Raw genomic sequence first — 12,022 nt, 5'->3', positions numbered from 1 at the left:
AACACACACGCTCATAACACTGACACGAACACACACACATTTACCTCAAATGAGTAAGAAAATACATTTTACAGCTTATTTTTTTTCATTTTTTCAAATTAAATCTGATATTTTTAATTTTGTTTTTGCCTTTTTATATATAAACAACTTGGCATAAGTGACCAAATAAAAAGTTAACTTTACTAATATCCATTAACATAATCTGGCACACACGACAGACAATATAAATACATAAGCTGTTTTGTTTGTTTTTATATACATGGGCTCTGGTGGGTTGTAAAAATAGCTATGAGGCCGGAATCACACGAGCATGTGCGTTTTGCGCAAAAAGCCCTTAACAGCTCCATGTGTCATGATCATATGGTGTGCGGCTGGGTGCTTTTCGCGCAGCCGCAATCACGTGGTGCTTTTCTGTTTTCATTCATACTTTTCACTGCTGTTGCGCGAATCACGTGCATCCCAAGGAAGTGCTTCCGTGTGCCATGCGTGGTTTTCACGCACCCATTGACTTCAATGGGTGCGTGATGCGCGAAATACGCACAAAGAACGGCCATGTCGTGAGTTTTACGCAGCGGACTTATGCTGCGTAAAAATCACGGACTGTCTGCACGGCCCCATAGACTAATAAAGGTCCGTGCGAGGCGCTTGAAAATCACGCGCGTTGCACGGACGTATATCACGTTACTCTGAATAAGCCCTTAAGGGGTTTCAAGATGGGGGTTGATAGGTGTAAAGATGGTGGGCAAGGGTTAAGAGAGTTGGACTGAGGTCAATGGAAAATGCGGAGTAATTTGGGGATAAGGGGTGGTCAAGGGAAAAATGTAGGTGACATGGTGGACAGGTACTAAAGGTGGGGCGCTGGACTGGCCCAAAGGGAAACAAGGCAGTGTGAATAGGGGTAAATCGTGGACGTGGGGGGTGTAAAGGGGAAGAATTACTTTTTTTTTTTTTCTGGACTTCCCTTATGACCCTTGACTCATATCCACTGCTTTTTTCCCTTACATTTTACATTTTATCTTGACTCCTGTACATCCACACCACTTTCCCATTCCACCTATTCACTTTCCCTTGAGCCCACCTCATGATTCTTTACTACTATCCACTCCTTTTTCCCTTTTTCTCTTGTCCCCTGTCCACTCACACCATTTCTCCCTTGACCACCATAACCCCCCTTTCCACCTTTTTTTTTTTTTCTTCATAAACTCCCATCCAACTTCTACCCCTTTCTCCCCGGTATTGTTTCAATTTAGTTAGTTATGAGGATGAAGTTACACACTCCTCAGCATCGGTGACTCTCAGCAGCACAAGGGAGAAGAGATAACTCATTGGCTTTAGTAGTGGGAAGGCAGTACAGGAATTAAGCTGTGCTGGTACATCAGATCTATGGAGGACTGCAGCATCCCGGACTCACAGACCTCACTTCCAGCATATATTACTGGGAGGGACACATCCATGTGAGAAAAATCTCAAACTAGGATCAGGTTGTAATGTGAAAGGGTATCTGAAAATAAATGAAGGAATGAAAATTGCAGCCATGTCAAAGGTGTCCATAGCCTTTAAATTCAGACGCAAAATACGGTTTGACAAAAAAATAACAAACCGTTCAGACGAGAGAGCACTGCCCAGACAAGAACATTTGCAATACCAGACACAGCCCATGAACAAGAGTGGCGCTGTTTCTAGAATTAAGCAGATCCTTATTTTTTCTATTTTTCTGCAATACATTTAAAGGACCAGTGTCACGAAAAAAATAATTTTTATATCAATTTGCTTTGTGTTTTATAAAAAAAAAATTGTTTGTTTTTATTTTTTTTAATTTTTTCACTTTTTCTTGTCCATGGGGGCTGCCATTTTTTTTTCCATCTCTGTATGTGTCGATTTACGACACATACAGACATGGAATACGGCACACACAGTCCCATAGTGAATGCGAACGGGGCCCGTTCCATCCACTATGCTGTACGCCGTCTGTGTGGGAACCGGCGCCATTTTCTTGTGGACTGGAAGTCGCGGCCGGACAGTAAGGTTACTACTTCCGGTCGCGGCTTCTGGACTTGTGCACTTGGAGCGGAGGTAGCAGACGGAGCGGAGGGAGTGGCGGCGGCAGGAGCAGGTAAGTTAGGTCTGTGTATGTACGTGTTTTACTGTGTGATTACTACTGTATGTTAACCTACTACACTGTGTGTTAGCTAAAAAAATGGCGACACAGTGTAGGAGGTTTGACCATTAAATCCCTAGTTTCTCCCGGCACTAGCCAGGATAAATGAGGGGGGATTCTGAAAGCTCACTAGAGCGAGTGAGTTTTCTCAAATTTTGCAGCATAAAGCAATGTGGTTGCTTTACCACATGCAATGCTGCAATTTTGGGAATTGCTCCATCTAGTGACCAGTGCTGGGAAATGTTATAAATTAGAATCTAATTTATAATATTTCCTGACTCGTGAAAAAATTAAAAAAATTAGAACAATGTTTAATCACCTATACACTAACTGTTTAACTAAAAAAAAAAATATGTATTTTTCTAGCGACACATTCCCTTTAAGATGGGTGAGCACTATATAAATATAAGAATATGTCTATGGCTTCACAAGTGTTTGTAAAGGCAGATTGCATAGCTAGGTGCTTGGTTTTATACGCCTGTGGCAATGGGACAGAATGAAACACTGAAATTAAATGTTTAGGAGGTGTCCCAATACTTTTGTACATATGCATATGCTTCTAATATAATTTGTAAAACTAGCAGAATAGTCTCTTGTTAGAAATTATTTTTGTTCTATTTCCAGAGTGTGGTTTGATCTTGTGTCCCAAGCAGTTCCTGTCTGACAAGTATATGAATTAAATTTGAGTGAGTAGACCCTTGCCAGACAAAAATACCCTGCGTCATTGCCAAGCCTGTTGTGGATGTCTGTCATCTGTTAAAGAAATACTCCAGGAAAAACGGAAGCGCTGTGTTCTATAATTAAAGGAACAGTGTCACCCAAAAAATTTTTTTTATATCAGTTTGATGTTAGTGTTTTATTAAAAACGTTTGTATTTATTTGTGTGTTTGTGTGTTACTTTTTTTTATTTTTACACTTTTTCTTCCCTATGGGGGCTGCCATTTTTTTTTCCATTTCTGTATGTGTCGATTAACGACACATACAGACATGGAATACGGCAGCTCCAGTCCCATAGGGACTGCGAACGGGGCCCGTTCCATCCACTATGGTGCACGCCGTCTGTGGGAACGGCGCATGCGCCGCTCCCACACAGTCCAATTTGAAATGCGCGCCGTCCGGCGCCATTTTCCTGTGGACCGGAAGTCGCGGCCCGACAGTAAGATTACTACTTCCGGTCGCGGCCGGACAGTAAGATTACTACTTCCGGTCGCGGCTTCCGGACTTGTGCACATGGAGCAGCGGCAGCGGACGGTCCGGAGGGAGCGGCGGCGGCAGGAGCAGGTAAGTGATTTCTATGTATGTTCGTGTTTTACTGTGTGTTTACTAGTGTATGTTAACCTACTACACTGTGTGTTAGCTCAAAAAATGGCGACACACAGTGTAGGAGGTTAGACCGTTCAATCCCCTCGTTTCTCCCGGCACTAGCCAGGATAAAGGAGGGGGGGATCTGAGAGCTCACTAGAGCGAGGGATTTTTTCCCAATTTTGCAGCATAAAGCAATGTGGTTGCTTTACCACATGCAATGCTGCAATTTTGGGAATTGCTCCATCTAGTGACCAGCAATGGGAAATATTATAAATTAGAATCCAATTGAATCCAATTTATAATATTTCCTGACTCGTGAAAAAAAGAAAAAAATTAGAACAATGTTTAATCACCCACACACTAATTGTTTAACTAAAAAAAAAAAAAATATTTTTTTGCGAACAACACATTCCCTTTAAAGGCTAGCTACACCTTTTTGTAAGCATTTTGTTTAAATCGTTGTACTTTATGTTTTTGACCAACTTTCAAATTCACGTACTACATTTTTTTTTTTTTACTTTTTAAAATTCAGCTTCTATGTATACTGTATACATACAAGTTGTATTCTGTCATAGCTGATTCCGTCAGTTCAGCTGAACTGACGTCTCGGCTGAGGGTGGGTCCTGCTAATAATGATCACATCTAAGTTCATAACTTAGATGTGATCGATATTAGCTGTATCCTGTGTGTCAGAAACATGCAGAATCCACTCTGTCGGGCTGTCAGGTTAACTGCATTGACTGAATTGTCTAATACAGAATGGTACAGCTTATATGTATACAGGATACATAGAAGCTGTATCTTAAAAAGTAATACATTTATTTTTTAATAAGTGAATTTGAAAGTTGGTTAAAAACACAAATTACAATCCTTTTAATAAAACAAAAAAGGAAAAAAAATCCCTAACAATGGAGTACGTAGCATTTAAGGCATGACCTGAAGAGGCAATGCTTGACTCAAATTCAAAGAACACCGTTACGTGAAGACACTAGTAATCCAACACCAGAAACTGAAGGGGAATAGAATAAGATTTTATATATTAATAGGCTAAACCAAAAGAACAACTTTTTTACACTGCAACAAAATACTTTCTGGAATCGGTTAAGCCAGGTAAGTTACTTGTCACTGTGATATGCAGCCAAACTTTATTAAATAATAATCAGCCTATTAGGGATCCACAGGAAAAAAAATTATCCTTGTCAAAAATTCTGGAATCGCCACAATTAAAGGATGTTCACCCAGCTTTGCCCCACTCACATTTCACATCACATTTCCCCAACATGATATAGGGTTGAAGGTCGGGTAAAGAACAAGGGGAGATGGTAATCATTACAATTTTAAAAAAATGGTTATGACAAGGATCCATCCTGTAAAGCTGATCTGTCAACTGCTCTTCCTGAAATTTGGAGCCAGCCCGAAGAGGAGCAACAAAGTACTAATTGTTTTTTTTATTTTGATAATCCCATAATTTTTCCTCAATATTGATTCCAGATTTTTTTTCCTCAACCTCTTCATCTTGAAAAAATATGCCATTGATTAAAATAATTTTACTTCATTAGTGTAACTGTACATGAGAGCCGTTAAGGGGAGGTATGATGTGGGCTCACAGACTCAGCTGCTCCATACTGAGTGGGTGTCAGCTGTATATTCTAGCCGACACCTCACTGCAACAAGCACAATAAAAAAAATCACTTTGATTCTGCCCCGTTTAACCCCTTAGATGCAGCAGTCCAAAGTGACCACTGCATCTAAGTGGTTAGAAAGACAATGGATGGGGAGGGAAGGGATTCGTGTTTTACAATGCCATAATGTTTAGCTATTGTTTTGTGTATAAAGGATACTTAGATGCTGTATTCTCTAATTGTACTGTATTGATTCCATCATTTTTGCTAGGGGTTGTACAACAGAAATGTTTCAAATTCTCCAGCAGTTCGCTACCTACTATGAATGTTTCAGAAAGGCAGGAATTTTTCAATACTATTTCCGCTACTAAATGGAAATTAAAGATATGGGTGTGATTTGAAGGGTTTCATTAGATTGTTAAAGCTTCTATGTAAGCAACCAAGGGCTAGAATGGATAGTGATGGCAAAAGCTCTACAGCATTACAACTATTACCAGGTGGCCAACAAGGTTATCCTCTATCTCCCATTCTAGTAGACACTGGCCATAAAAATCAGATTGGAGAGGAGCAGAAGGTGTTTTATGTGTAGCCATCAGAAGAACACTTTATTTAGTTAATTAAGTTTTCAAAATGAACAATATTGTAAGTATTTGGGTTTAAGAATATATGGGGAAATCTAACTTAATGTTGCTATGTCCCTCTTATGAAGTCCCTAGTGTGCTGAGGTTTCATATGGAATAAAAATCAGTTTTAGGCTGAGTTCACACATGGTGGATACACTGCATAATAGCACGCAGCGCATCCGCCCTGTCCGCTGCAGGGAATTCCGGGCGAAAAAGCGCACGGAACTGTGGTGCAATTTTACCCTTTCACCTATGACTGCACCCCTGGAGGAGAGAAATCCCATCCGCTGGACAGGAAACCTGAGAATATAAAAGGGACACACCCCTCCACAAACCCAGTCAGGTTTCCTGTCCTCCGGTTGGAAGGATTGTCCTGAGGAAAACACTTCTCCCGGGGTTGCAGACCCCCTAGCAAGGTCTTACCTTATTTCACTAGGGGTGCTCTGGAAGGTATAAGTCTCCTTTGGAGGAAGCAACCTTGAGCCTGGCACAGGTACTCCGTCCTCTCCAGGTCCATCGCCTCCCTCCTCGGAGGTGGTTTAAGGTCCACACCGTGGTCCTGCCTCTGGCGGGGAGCGGTTTCCCGGGGTCATGTTCGGCTCTCTCGGCTGGACGATGCCCAGCATTGGTGGCTTCCTGCGCATTCACTGACACTGGTCGCCGCGACGCGTCACTTCCGGCAGGGTGACGCGTCCAACACTTCAGGAGGCGGTGGTTCTGGTGACCCATGCTGGGAGGAGGCGCTCCAGCGTCCGGAACTGAGGGCCTCCCAGCCAATCCATGGCATATTTAGGCTTGAAACAGCAGGAGCTTCAGTCTCCAGTCTTCTTCCTCCATTATGGAAACGCCAGGAGAAGCACCAGGACGCACTGACTGCTCGGATGCCAAATCCTCCAGTCCGGTACTTGAGGATGCCAGGAATATGGGGTAAGATAAAAAAAAACCTCTTCCTTACTAAGTACTGTTCCCCTTTCTTTTGTACATATGTTTAGGCCAGAGATTGTCCTAGAAAAAAACAGGATAATGCCCACAACAAGGAATGTGCTATATCTAAAAATAAACTAGCATCATCCTATAATAAAAGGCTCTGTCAGAAATGTTTAGACAACATTATCTCATAAGAGTCTACAAACTTAGCCAGAAGTATCAAGGATATTGTGAGGGCAGAAGTTAGAAACTCCCTAAAGTCCCTTAAAAGGAAAAAAGATTTACCATCTGCCTCTTCTAGCCGGATAGATTCCGATTCCTCAGCTTGGGAGGATCCTCAACTAGGAGAAGAAGGGGAGTACAGCTCCTTAGATTCCTCAGGTGAGGATGAGGGAGAAAGGAATTTGTTCCCAACAGATGACATAGACCTACTCCTTAAAACGATAAGAGCTACTATGAACATAGATGATCCCAAGGAACCTCGGTCCGTCCAGGACATAATGTTTCAAGGCCTAGGACCTAAGAAGCATAGAACCTTTCCCATCCATAGGAACATAACTAGCCTCATTAAAAGAGAATGGAAAAATCCTGATAGGAAAGCAGGTATTCCCAAATTCCTCAAAAGGAAGTATCCCTTTGAGGACGAGGTATGTAAGGACTGGGATAACACTCCTAGACTTGATGCTCCAGTAGCTAAGATTTCAAGGAAACACTCCCTTCCCTTCCCTTTGAAGATCTAGTCTCCTTGTCTGACCCTATGGATAGAAAGGCCGACTTCTATCTAAAAAAGACCTGGGAAGCTTCTACAGGGGCATTTAAACCAGGCATTGCAGCCACTTCTGTGGCCAGATCTCTGAAAATTTGGCTCGCACAATTGGAGCTTCATCTAAAAGACAAGACCCCTCGGGATCAAATCTTATCCTCCCTTCCAACACTTTCCAAGGTTGCAGACTCCTTGGCAGACGCCTCAGTAGACTCTGTACGCCTTTCCGCCAGATCAGCAGCCCTATCAAATTCTGCTAGACGAGCTATCTGGCTGAAAACCTGGAAAGGGGACACAGGATCCAAAGGGAAGCTGCGTGCTATTCCCTCCTCGGGAGATTATCTCTTTGGGCCCCCGCTTGACGACCTTCTGGAAGAAGTGTCAGATAGCAAGAAGGGGTTCCCTACACAAGCAAGGACAACAAAAGATTCCTTTCATCCCAAAGGGCCTAATAACAAAAGACCTAACCCTAGGGGACAGGACTTTAGATCCTCAAGATTTACAAGGAAGAATAAGTCCTTTCTCTTCAGGCCCCAAAAGGACCCTAAAAATAGAGACCAACAATGACGCCATAGAGTCCATGATGGGGTGTCGTCTTTCCCTGTTTTTCAAGGATTGGCAGAAGATATCAGCGAATCCTTGGATTCTAGGAATCATGAAAACGGGGTACGTGCTAGAGTTCAGGTCTCTTCCCCCAGACAGATTTTTTTCCCCCACAAGGGTTTTAAGAGCAGCAAAAAATCCTAGAATTAGAAGTCCTGTCACTCATAAAAAAAGGAGTCCTAATTCAGGTTCCAAGCAAAGAGACAGGTCAGGGCTTTTATTCCCCTCTCATCCTTGTGAGCAAACCAGGAGGAAAACACAGGGTCATTATAAACGTAAAAAGATTAAATCTTTATCTGACCTACAAAAAATTACACATGGAGAGCATTGCATCAACTATAAATCTCCTCTCCGGGGATTGCGTGATGGCCTCAATAGACCTGGAGGACGCTTACTACCACGTTCCCATATGTCATCATCATCAAAGATATCTGAGGGTAGCAGTGACACTCAACGTGTCCATACTTCACCTACAATACAGAGCCCTCCCCTTTGGCATCTCACAAGCACCAAGGGTATTTTCAAAACTAATAGCGGAAATGACCTCTTACATCAGGACGAACGACATTCTCCTGATCCCATACCTGGACGATTTTTTGTTGGTCGCAGAAACATCTCAAACCTTGACCCTACAAATACAAATATTTTGCGCTACACTAGCAAAATTAGGATGGAACATAAATGTAAAAAAATCAAAATTAAAACCCATCAGAAAGATGTGTATTCCTAGGAACTCTGCTGGATTCCTCCAATCAGATGTCCTTCCTTCCAGGAGACAAAATCAGTCCCCTGATAGACAGAATATCAGAAATCTACCTAGGCCATATGACATCTTTTAGGAAAGCTATGTCTGTCCTGGGCCTCATGACATCTTGCATCCCAGCTGTACTATAGGCTCACTTCAGGTCAGGGGCCCTACAGTGGGACATTTTAAATCAGTGGGACAGGAGCAGTCTCTCCCTAGACCAACCCCTACACATCTCATCCGCAGCAAGGCTGTCTCTCAGATGGTGGTTCAACTGGGAGAACCTCATGCGGGATATTCCATGGAAGTTAACCCCTACTCTCAACATTATGACAGATGCGAGTCCTTGAGGGTGGGGAGCTTATTACGACTCCTCTTTTCTTCAGGGTCAGTGGGATCAACGGACCATTCAGAAATCCTCCAACTTCAGGGAACCGGCGGCAGTTCATCAGGCCTTGAAGAGCAATTTCAGGTCAACACTTAAAGATCTATTCCGACAACGCGACCACAGTGTCTTATATAAATCGGCAGGGGGGTACAAGATCGGCCTCGCTGATGGACTTATCCTCACAGATCTTTTTTCTGGCAGAACACCACCTATTGACCATCTGAAGGGGAAAGACAACCAGGTGGCAGACTTCCTAAGCCGAGAAAGGCTTCACCAATCAGAATGGTGTCTGAATACAGCAGTATTTCAGAAATTATCCTCAAATGGGGGACCCCATGAATAGATCTATTTGCGTCCAGGGAAAACCGAAAGACCCAAAGATTATTTTCCCTAGACCCTTTAGACCACCCAACAGCATTAGACGCATTCTCCCAGTGTTGGAGTCAAGAGAGGGGCTATGCCTCCCCCCCCCCCCCTGAATCTCCTCCCAAGAGTAATAAGAAAGATCAGAGAAGACAAGGCCAGTGTGATATTAATAGCCCCCTTCTGGTCAAAGAGACCATGGTTCACGTGGTTGAGAAAAATGTCTTCAGACCAACCATGGCTTCTCCCGAACAGGTCAGATCTCCTATACCAGGGCCCAGTATTACACCCCAACATTCAGAAACTCCATCTGACTGCCTGGAAACTGAAAGGATAATCCTTAGACAACGAGGATTCTCAGAATCTGTAATTTCCACCCTACTAGCCAGTAGGAAACCGGTTACCTCAAAAATATATCTGAGGGCCTGGAAAGCATTCTTGAATTTTGCAGGCAGGTATATTATTCCTTTAACCAAACCAGATATCCCCTTAGTATTGGATTTCCTCCAGGCAGGATTAAATAAAAACCTTAGGCCTAGTACGTTAAAGGTTCAGATTTCTGCTTTAAATTCCTTTTTTAATTTTAAATTAGCAGAACACCCCTGGATTAAGAGATTCCTAACCGCTTCCTGAAGATTTTTTCCTTGTGGCTATATGTGGCCATGGAAATATATTAGTATTGTCTAAAATTAAAGCAAAAAAAAGAACGCCAAAATAAAGACACACATTTTCATAGTTTAAGCAAAACCAATTCTTACAATATGTAAAGATGACTTCTAACTTTACATTTAACTATGTTAGTATTTTATGATTGTGTTTAGTAATGTTGGTCCTGAAAACATGTTATAATAAATCAGAATTTGTTCTTCATATCTGAATGGATCCTATGAAGCAAAACATTACTTTGAAAAGCATTTGTACATTGGTAAAAGAGCATACTAAAACCACTGAACTTGTCAGAAAGATTATGTTTCAGATGCAAAGACGTCATAGAAAGCAATTATGAACTTTGTTCTAACATGCAATTGTACTCTGTCCTTTAAACATTTTCATCTCTCTGGCTTTTGTGTCAAACTCATTAATGTGATCAACCCAAGTGTTGGTAATGACACATTAATCCTATTAAACAGCAGAAAACTATTTTTGCCAAAGTTCTGTAATCAAGATTCATTAACATTCCTTCGATGGAAAGCCATATGTTCCGCTAATATCTTATCACTTTGAAAATACATAGAATATCTTACGGTTATTCAATAAGAACCGTAAGATAATCGTTACATAAACACCATTGTTACCTGGCTTGGAGTTTCGTGACATTTTGATGGCCTTCCTTCCCTTCCATTCTATCCATTCAAACCTGTGCTGTACTAATCTATCTATAGTCTGCTGGCTTCATCTCTCATCTCTTTTATATCATCTAATTATACGCTGTCGTCCGATGCCCACTTTGTTCATTCGGCCATTTCTCTTCGCACTGTGAATGGACACCCACAGGAATGAGTGCTTTAGTGTAGTGGAACAACTCATTGGACCACAGCATCTTCTATAATATTAGCCACTTAGACAAGTAGTCTTGTCAGCTGTACAGGTGTAATAGTAATTAGGCAACAACTCAAAACCCATGAACCTTTTTTGGCACCCAGGATCCAAGGATTATAGCTGGAGCCTGTGCCCAGAATTCAAATAAGGTTTAGCATAGGTACAGGGCCACCATCAGGATGGTACTGCTGGTACTACCGTCAGGGACCTGTTCACGGAAATAAAAAAAAGAGGTCCATCCTCCGTCCATCATAGTTATCCCCAGCGGTAGTTAATTTGGAGAAATGAACGGGCCCCATTTTCCAAGGTCCTGCCGGCGGCACAAAGTCATGGCACTGCTGCACAAAATGTACTGATGTCAATAACTTATGAAGCAGGACTCCAGTGTCAGGATCGCAAGCAACATGAGTAAAGAGGCACCTGGCCAAAAGTCATAGTGACATCTCAGAAGTTCTGGTGGTGGTCCCAGCAGTGCGATCCCCACTGATCGGTAAAATGAAGCAACAGAAGCGCTCGGGTGAGTTGTGCTGCTTCATTTCTGCTTGGTTTTCCTCGGAAAGCCGCGAGAGCAGTTCACGGGCACAATATCAAGTCTATGAGTCCGTACACCGCTTGCTCTGCATTCTGAGGAAATCCGAGCAGAAACAAAGTGGTTCTGCACTTCTGCAGCTTAGTTTTAGCAATTGGTGGGGTTTCAGTGCTCGGACCACCATCTATCAAAACATCTAAAGTCAATATGACATGTCCAAAGTTTTTTGAAAGTTGAGTTACCCTATAATGATAGCCTATGTTGCACTATATAGGTAAAAAAAAGTGCTGGAGTGCTTATTTAAAAAATAAATGAATGGGGAAGCCAAGTTGTATAGAGGTTTGTAATGGAGTTTTAAGATTTGCTACTTTATTTGCTGGTTAGATAGCAGCCAGCACAGGTTATGACAAAGAGTTGTGGCACTAGATGAGCACGAGAAGAAAGTTGCCTGTCGGAG

Source organism: Rhinoderma darwinii, chromosome 4 (genome assembly GCF_050947455.1).
Source record: "Rhinoderma darwinii isolate aRhiDar2 chromosome 4, aRhiDar2.hap1, whole genome shotgun sequence".
Classification (NCBI taxonomy): domain Eukaryota; kingdom Metazoa; phylum Chordata; class Amphibia; order Anura; family Rhinodermatidae; genus Rhinoderma; species Rhinoderma darwinii.
This window is presented reverse-complemented; position numbering follows the sequence as displayed.